The sequence below is a fragment of the Chenopodium album genome, chromosome 12 (assembly GCF_948465745.1).
Source record: "Chenopodium album chromosome 12, dcCheAlbu1.1, whole genome shotgun sequence".
Lineage (NCBI taxonomy): Eukaryota > Viridiplantae > Streptophyta > Magnoliopsida > Caryophyllales > Amaranthaceae > Chenopodium > Chenopodium album.
In genome coordinates, this window is record NC_137845.1 from 41,594,221 (window position 1) to 41,602,107 (window position 7,887).

At 36.0% G+C, this 7,887-nt stretch overlaps 1 pseudogene; it reads right to left on the reverse strand.

Moving 5' to 3' along the window:
* Nucleotides 1-7,394: 7,394 nt before the first annotated feature.
* LOC145573436 (small nucleolar RNA R71) lies at nucleotides 7,395-7,493 on the reverse strand (annotated as a pseudogene).
* Between the last annotated feature and the right edge of the window lie 394 nt (nucleotides 7,494-7,887).

Here is a 7,887-nt window from a genome sequence, read left to right on the forward strand (position 1 = left end):
TGAGGGGGGAAGAATGCGATGTAATTTCGCGCTTTTACCTCAATTATACCATTTATTGCTTGATTTTGCACGTTTTTGCATGTTTTTGGTTATCATTATGCATTATTATTGCGTTTACATACAATAAAAGTATGTACACTTAAGCTAAATATGAGTTCATTGAGTACAAAGTCCGATTTGTTAAGTATGTTTGTTAAGAAGCAAGCAATTTACAGCAATACAAAACACAAAAAGTTTGAATGATTTTGGAAAATTATGGTTTTTGGGTTAAGTTTCGAGGGCGAAACTTCTTTTAAGAGGGGTAGATTGTAATCCCCCATATTTTAAGCTAAATTATAATTTATTTATATATTATTCTTGTAATTATATTTATGGTAATTTCATTAATTAAATTATTTTTATGGAAGGATTTAAATAAACTAGTGTATTTTTTTTTATTAATTTGCTAGTAATTCTAACATAACCCAAAACCCAAATACTACTCCTAATCTAATTAGGAAATTAAAGCCCAAATAAAAACCCTTATACTCCTTCTCCTCCCTCAACTCTCACGTAAAAAAAAAAAAGAGCCCTCTTCTCCTCCTACTGCTTTCACGATCAAAGAGAAAAAAAAAAAAAAAAAAAAAAAAAAAAAAAAACAACAACAAACCTGCTGCTACAGTGCTGCCGCCAGCAGCACCACCGCCCTGCCGCCAGCAGCCACCGCGCGCCGCCAGCAGCCACCGCCCAACAGTTGTCTCCTCCCTTTCTCCTTCCCTTATTTCTCCTTCTCTTATTCTTGTTATTTTTAATTAAAGTTTTAATCTTTGTTCTTAAATTGTTATTATTATGGTTTGATTATACATATGAAGTATAAAAGATTATAAATTTATGAGTTTTAACATGTTTAGTTTATTATTGAAAATTTTCAGATTTTGTATTATGTAAAAATTAGGGTTTATACCTTGAATTTTCATGTTTTAGGGCTTGAAAACGTGTTTAGCAAGTTAGTCATCAATACTATGATTTCATAATAATAAAACCCATAATTTCATAATTAAAATTAATTTTCAGATTATGTATTTTGTGAAATTGGAGTTTTATGTTGGTTATTTGAAGGATTTGAAGGTTTTAATGTGAAATATACTATTATAGTTATTGATTTATGTATGTAGATCTTTAAAAGCTTGAATCTTGCAATTTAATTTATTTTTCAGATTTTATATAATCTGATTTTTATTAGTTTTGAGTCAAAAATAAAGGTCTAGTATGCTTCCTTATGTTTTAAACAACTATTTATGAAATATGATGAGTATAGATTATTTGAATTGCAAAAACTACTAATAAAGTAAATTTTCAGCATATTCTGGTGAATTGAACTTGCTGGAATTTTATATTATACACTATATTTTCATAATTTTGACATATAAACTTATAGTTGGAATGTTATATTACTACTAATGGCTATTGGGGACAATTTAAAGGCTTTGTTTTGACGATTTAAGAGGTTTTAAAGTAATTTAGTATTGCTGTAAATTTATTTGCTTGGGTATTGATTTATTCCTTATTATTTGGTTTAGGAGAGGACTTTGTAGAAGGTGATTTCTAGTCTTTAAAGTGGCCAATCGAATTGTTTACTCAAGGTACGTACAAGTTACAAAACCTTGCTTTTAGGTGCATGTATAAGGATGGATCGAGAACTTAGTATCATGTCTAGGGATGACTGGGTTAAATTGTTTGGTTATACATTGTGAATTTCCTTTGACGTGCACTATTCCTTATTGTAATTATTGGTTATGTTCTAATTATGCAAAGTGTGCTTAGAGGCAAAGGTATGTGATTGGTGAAATGATTTAATTATTACTCATTCATGATTTAATGAAATAGGATGAGTAAATGAATGGTTCATGTCTTATAAGACAAGGTTAAGAGTTTGGGGTGCCTTATGCACTCAAGGTGTTTATACACCGAGGTAGTAAAGGAATAAATAATAAATGTTGCTTGCCACTAATAAATCAAGAATTGAAATTGAAAAGTTGTTTTACTTGATTGAATTGATATTGGACTGATTGAATTGTTATGCATATGAGTCATCACCAAGTCTAAACCTGTAAATCACGTAAAGTGCAAGATGGATGAGCAATAAAACTCTGGATTGGTGCACTTCTGGAGTAATGACAATCAGGGGTTGGGGTACATGGGGTATTAGCCGTGTACTTTTCTCGAGGCCGTCTGATCTACGAGTCTCTTATTTCAAATACTTTTTCAAAACTAGGAGTTAGGTGAGATCTCATACTAACTACGGTCACGGAGTCGCGCCCGTGGTCGTTGGATGTTTATTGATGTTTCCGAAAGGAGGCATGGGGTTTTTCTTTATTGATGTTCCAAATGGGACATGGGTTGGACAACCTTGTCTATTGCTAAATCCAATGAATAAATTGAAATGAGTTAGCTACTATTAGCTAGTGGAGTCTTAATAAGTTAAATAATCGAGTCGTATGTTGAGTTTGTGATTTAATGATGCGTATGATTGATTATTAGTAGCATGTTAAGTACTTCCTTATTTTACTTTGCAGCTTGTATGTACTCAGCTTTGCTGATTGCGTGCTTTTGTGTGTGTGTCCTTCTTTGGTCATGGCCTTCGCCTTCAAATGACCCTGTGACGATCCAATTTTTACACTCGTAATATTGGGGAGCAGAATAACCACAGGTTCTCTCACATGCAACATTCATCAGGGTTGTGGGATCTTGAGTAGAGAGTTGGTTGCTTATTTTCGCGTTTCTTGCAAGTTTGATTTTATTTAACTCGATTTCACTTGACACCATTTCTTTTGGTTTAAGTTTGTTTTAACACTGAATTTTAATTACTTACTTATGCTTTTGGGTTTTGAATAAGGGCCTTAAAGGTTCCAACTTGTAATACTTATTTTGATTTAAATACTTTGCTTTGAGGTTTATTTAAAACTGTTTTGGTTTTCCGCTGCTAACTTCTGAGATAGCCTTAACGTTTGAACACGTGGCGGTAGCACACCAGTAATTCTCTTGGATTTGTTCGGGTTATTTACAGGTTTCTCACAGGTTTTTAAGAGAGAATTATTGGGGTGTTACAGATCCATATCTGACCCAGATCCTCTGGGTCTAAATAAATCAGTCTCATACCTAGATATACTGGGTTTAGCGGGTCTTAGGTCTAAAACAGGTCCAAAATAATGGATCTAATTATGACTTTTTAATCACTTAATTATCCTTTTTATATATTATAATTATCCTATTACTTGTGTGACTATACATATAGATATATTAAACAATCTTGCTGCATAGTGCATATCAAAATAAACTTCATATAAAAAAAGATACATTAAAAATATATACTACTAACACATACGCAATCAACTTGATGAGAGTAGGAGCTATTAGGAGTCGTTTGACTTGGGAAGTGGCAGCTATAGTTTAGAGTTAGGTTCTTCAGGTTTTTCTTTCATCTGATTTTTTAGATTAGATAACTTATGGTTTATGTAATTTTTTATATTAGAAAAAAATATGTACAGATCTTAGTCGGGTTTTGGGTCTAAAATTGATTCATATCCTACCCAATTCATTTAGAACCCATACCCTAAAATATGGGTTGGGTCTAACCTGGTATAGGTCGTGCCATCCCTAGGTAATATATGAGATAGATGAATGGGCATGACTCGCATGAGTCATTCTTATCTCAAAGGTAAAGTATGTTAAGGCAATAAACCCTTTTATATCTCTAAATTTTAATTTCAACATTGAATTAAAATTATGATACACAATACCATGATACACATTATTGTAAACAAGTAATCAAATAATGTAAAAAATATCACTATTATGCATTAAGCTAACTTTTGGTTTCGATCTTGTGAGATTTAATATTCAAACTATTAAAACCATGTATTGCACGGGTACTATACTAGTTAACTTTTATAAATATTCAAAACTATGGTTGAAAATTTGCACATATATATGATGACAAAGTTAATGAGAATTTCATATAACAAATGCTAAGTCGTCTGGATGATCGACCTTGTAACATATGGCCTGGCTACACCTAAGTTACATGTGTCAAAAATTAACTCGATCGATTCAATCTGAAACCGATTTGAACAAAACTTAATCTAGCTAATTAACTTGTATGGATTTAATAATTTAGCATGACTTAAATTATAAAAATACCTGATGTGACCCAGCTTTATTACCAAATCCGAACCACATACCCGAATTAATACCTCTAGCTAATACACCTCTGTTCGAAAACAGGCTTACACTAGTAAAGTGAACTAGATCAAAGGAAAATAGGGTTGTTTCGCCTCAATTAGTTAGTTGATTGATTTGAAGTTCGCTGATTTGTGCAAAACCTTCCTTGAATAAATTAAGTTGCCCTCTTCATTGGTTCCCCCTTGCCAACTCCTCAAATGTTGTATAAATTAAGTTGCCCTCTTCATTGGTTCCCCCTTGCCAACTCCTCAAATGTTGTATGAGTATTAAAAATAATAACAATAATTAGTTATCAGTTAACAATATTATCAATGTAACACTATGTAATTTAACCTTAATAATGTACCTAATAAGTTTTTTTTTTAACACAAACAAGACGAAATATATTTATCAAAGATTATCCTTACGTCAATATGGATACAAGAAAATTGGATGCAAGTAATCCAAACATTAACCACTAGAATTAAAACAATGCAGAGGAAGTGGACCAAACTAAGGAAACTAGAAACAGAAACTAACATATGGTAGCAACAGCTACTACTACTATTAAGGCTACTGACAATACTTCTACTATTGCTGACAATAGTACAATACTACTACTACTGCTGAACTTAGTAATTAGACATCCAACTCGAGACAAGGAAGCAAGGCAGAGCTGATCAAGTAGCAGCTTCAGCACCCATCTCTCTATCATACATCAATTTCACATGATCAGGCACCTAGAGAGGAATTTGCTAAATGGTGCATGGACATTTCCTTTTGCTCACATATCTTAAACAGTCTTCCGCTTCCTTTTGCTAAATGGTGCATGGACATAAGGAGGCGTCCTAGAGAGGAATTTGATGAGTGTCATTTATGGCACTCATTAGGTAGTCTTTTAGGTTATTTCTTTCCCTTTTTGTTGCTTTCTTCCTTTAGTTTTGGCCCTTTTTCCTTTAGTTTCTCCTTTTTCCTCTTTCTTCATGTTTCTCGTGTCTTTATCGTGTTTTTCCTTTATTTTGCTCTTTTTCCCTTTTATTTCCTTCCTTTGTTTACTTGTGTAGGTATTGTGAGATCCACCTTGGCAAAGGATGCAATTCGGGACCTCAATGATCAAGCAAGGAAGGAGCATTTGGCTAGAGAGGGCTTAGAGAGACCTTGGAGAGACCTCGGAGAGGTCTCCATGGTTTTCCACCAGGCCGCGGGCGCGGGACTTCAAGCCGCGGGCGCGGGCTCTTTTGTTCAAAAATGCCAAAAAGTTGGCAGGAACTAGCCGCGGTTGCCCCGCGGTCTCTCCGCGGGCGCGGGCAATTTGGAGAGGTCTCTCCCCTCAGAGAGACCGCGGCTCCCCTGATTAGCCTTTGGGAGCAGGGGACTTCGCCGCGGGCGCGGGTCATCAAGCCGCGGGCGCGGGCCTTTGAGGCCGCGGGCGCGGGTGCTGCCCAGGCAGCCCGCGGAGGGTTCCGTACCCATTTTTCCGCGGGCGCGGGTTTATCGAGAGAGACCGCGGGAGCTGCCGTTTTCTTCTTTGCCTATAAATAGAATTGTATTTCCTTTTTGGAAGGAAACTTTTTGATAATTTTCATTAGCTTAGTTTTAGAGAGAGAAGTTAGAGAGAAGTTAGAGAGAAGTTCTTGGTTTTGGATTTGTAACTCAACATTTGATCAATCAAGTTTGGATTTCTTCATTTTCAATCATCAATTTTAGTGAGATTCTCTTCTTTCTTTCATCTTTTACTTACTTGTTATTTGATTCTTTTGCTTGATGATTGTTTTTCTTGGATTTGAGTTTGATAATATTGAATACTTTGATTTCTATTAGATTTTGATATAGAATGATGATCAATGCAATTTCTAGTTATTTGTTCTTCAATTTCACCATGATTAGTGAGTAGATTAGTTGCTAGGGAAAGGGGGAAGCATGTTTGATTAATGGAAATGCTAGTTGATGCTCTTTGATTGGTTGATTTGTTGCAATTAAATTGGTTGACATAGTTTTGCATGAGATTGATTTAATTAGGATTGATCACCCTATAAGATTAATCTAGATTGCATTGCAACTCTTAATGACATGACCAATTGATTTAAAGGTTGCTCTAATTGATTGAGTTTGCTTATGATTCTTCTTGGTTTGCCTTTCATAGTGACCACTAGATTGGCCTATAGGAGATAGTATTTGAACTCTCTTGATTGCTACTATTGTTTGTCCATTGCAATACTTGAATTAATTGATTGAGCTTTAATCTAGCATTATCATTGATTTTGCATGTGGAACCCATATCCCTAGTGTTTAGACCTTTGATTATTTGTTGAATTTGATCTAGTTCATTTTAGTACCAACCAATATCTCATTTTCGACTCCGAGGTAGCTTGACTTAGACTTTAGTTTTCATCATTGCATTCCCTTGGGACCGACCCTTAACTTACCCTATATTCACATAAGGTTGGTTAGGTGTTTACAAATTTAGTTTGGCTTGGGGAAAGGGTAGAAAACGACATGCATTTCTCTCTTGTCAAAATGGCGCCGTTGCCGGGGACTGCTATTGGTGCTTAGCTTTTGTTGTTGAGTCTACTTCATTTTATAAAAAAAATACAAAAATACAAAAAGATTTTGTTTCTTTAGGCTACACTTGTAGCCGTGCTACTAATATTTTTGTTTGAGTTTTGCATGCATAGAACCCGTGATCGTTCCCTTGTTCCCCTTGATCCGGAAATTGAGAGGACTCTTTCAAGAAGAAGAGTGGATAATAGATCCTTGGGTATTAGCTCTTCAAGTGAAGAAGAAACTCAAGAAGAGCAAGGAATGGGTGAAAATCCTAGAATAGCCTTGAAGGAGCTTGGAGTGCCCGGGGCATACAGGTTTGAGAGTGGAATAGCTCCACCTACTACTCCGGCAAATGACTTCGAAATCCGGCCGGCAATGATCACCTTGATTAAGAGAAGGCAATATAGTGGGGCTAAGAATGAGAGCCCATTGAACCATCTAAAAGAGTTTGAAAAATATTGCAATACCATCAAAGTCAATGGGGTTTCTCAAGAATTCATCCGCCTTAAGTTGTTCCCTTTCTCTCTAATAGGAAGATCTTTGGAATGGCTAGACAAAGAGGTGAAGCCCAACTCCTTGAGAACTTGGGACGATGTTACAAAGGCTTTCTTGTCCCGTTTCTATCCCCAAAAGAAGACGGCGGAGGCAAGAGCCTTGATTCAAGGGTTCAAGCAAAGGCCGAGTGAAAGCCTTTATGAAGCATGGGAGAGATTCAAAGAGTATCAAAGGGAGTGCCCTCACCACGGAATCCCCACATACCAAGTGATCCAAATCTTCTATGGCGGTTTAAGTCCCCAAGGCAAGTCATGCCTTGATGGAGGGGCCGGGGGCCCTATCATGAACAAAACCGAAGAAGAAGTTGTGGACATCATTGAGGACGTGGTGACATATTATAGGGATTGGCAAGATGGGGAGAGGGACTCTTCAAGCAAGCAATCTTCATTGTACTCGGTGGACCATCTAAATGCAATCAACAACCTTTCCTCCCAAATGACAAACTTAGGAAAGGAGGTCACCGCAATCAAAGCTAAGTTGGAGAGCACTTCTTCCCCTTCTCAAGCTTCGAATCTTCCCTCCCAATTTAAGGGGAGAGGTACTCCTTCTAACTCTCAACCCCCTCCCTCTTCACATAATATGCCTTTG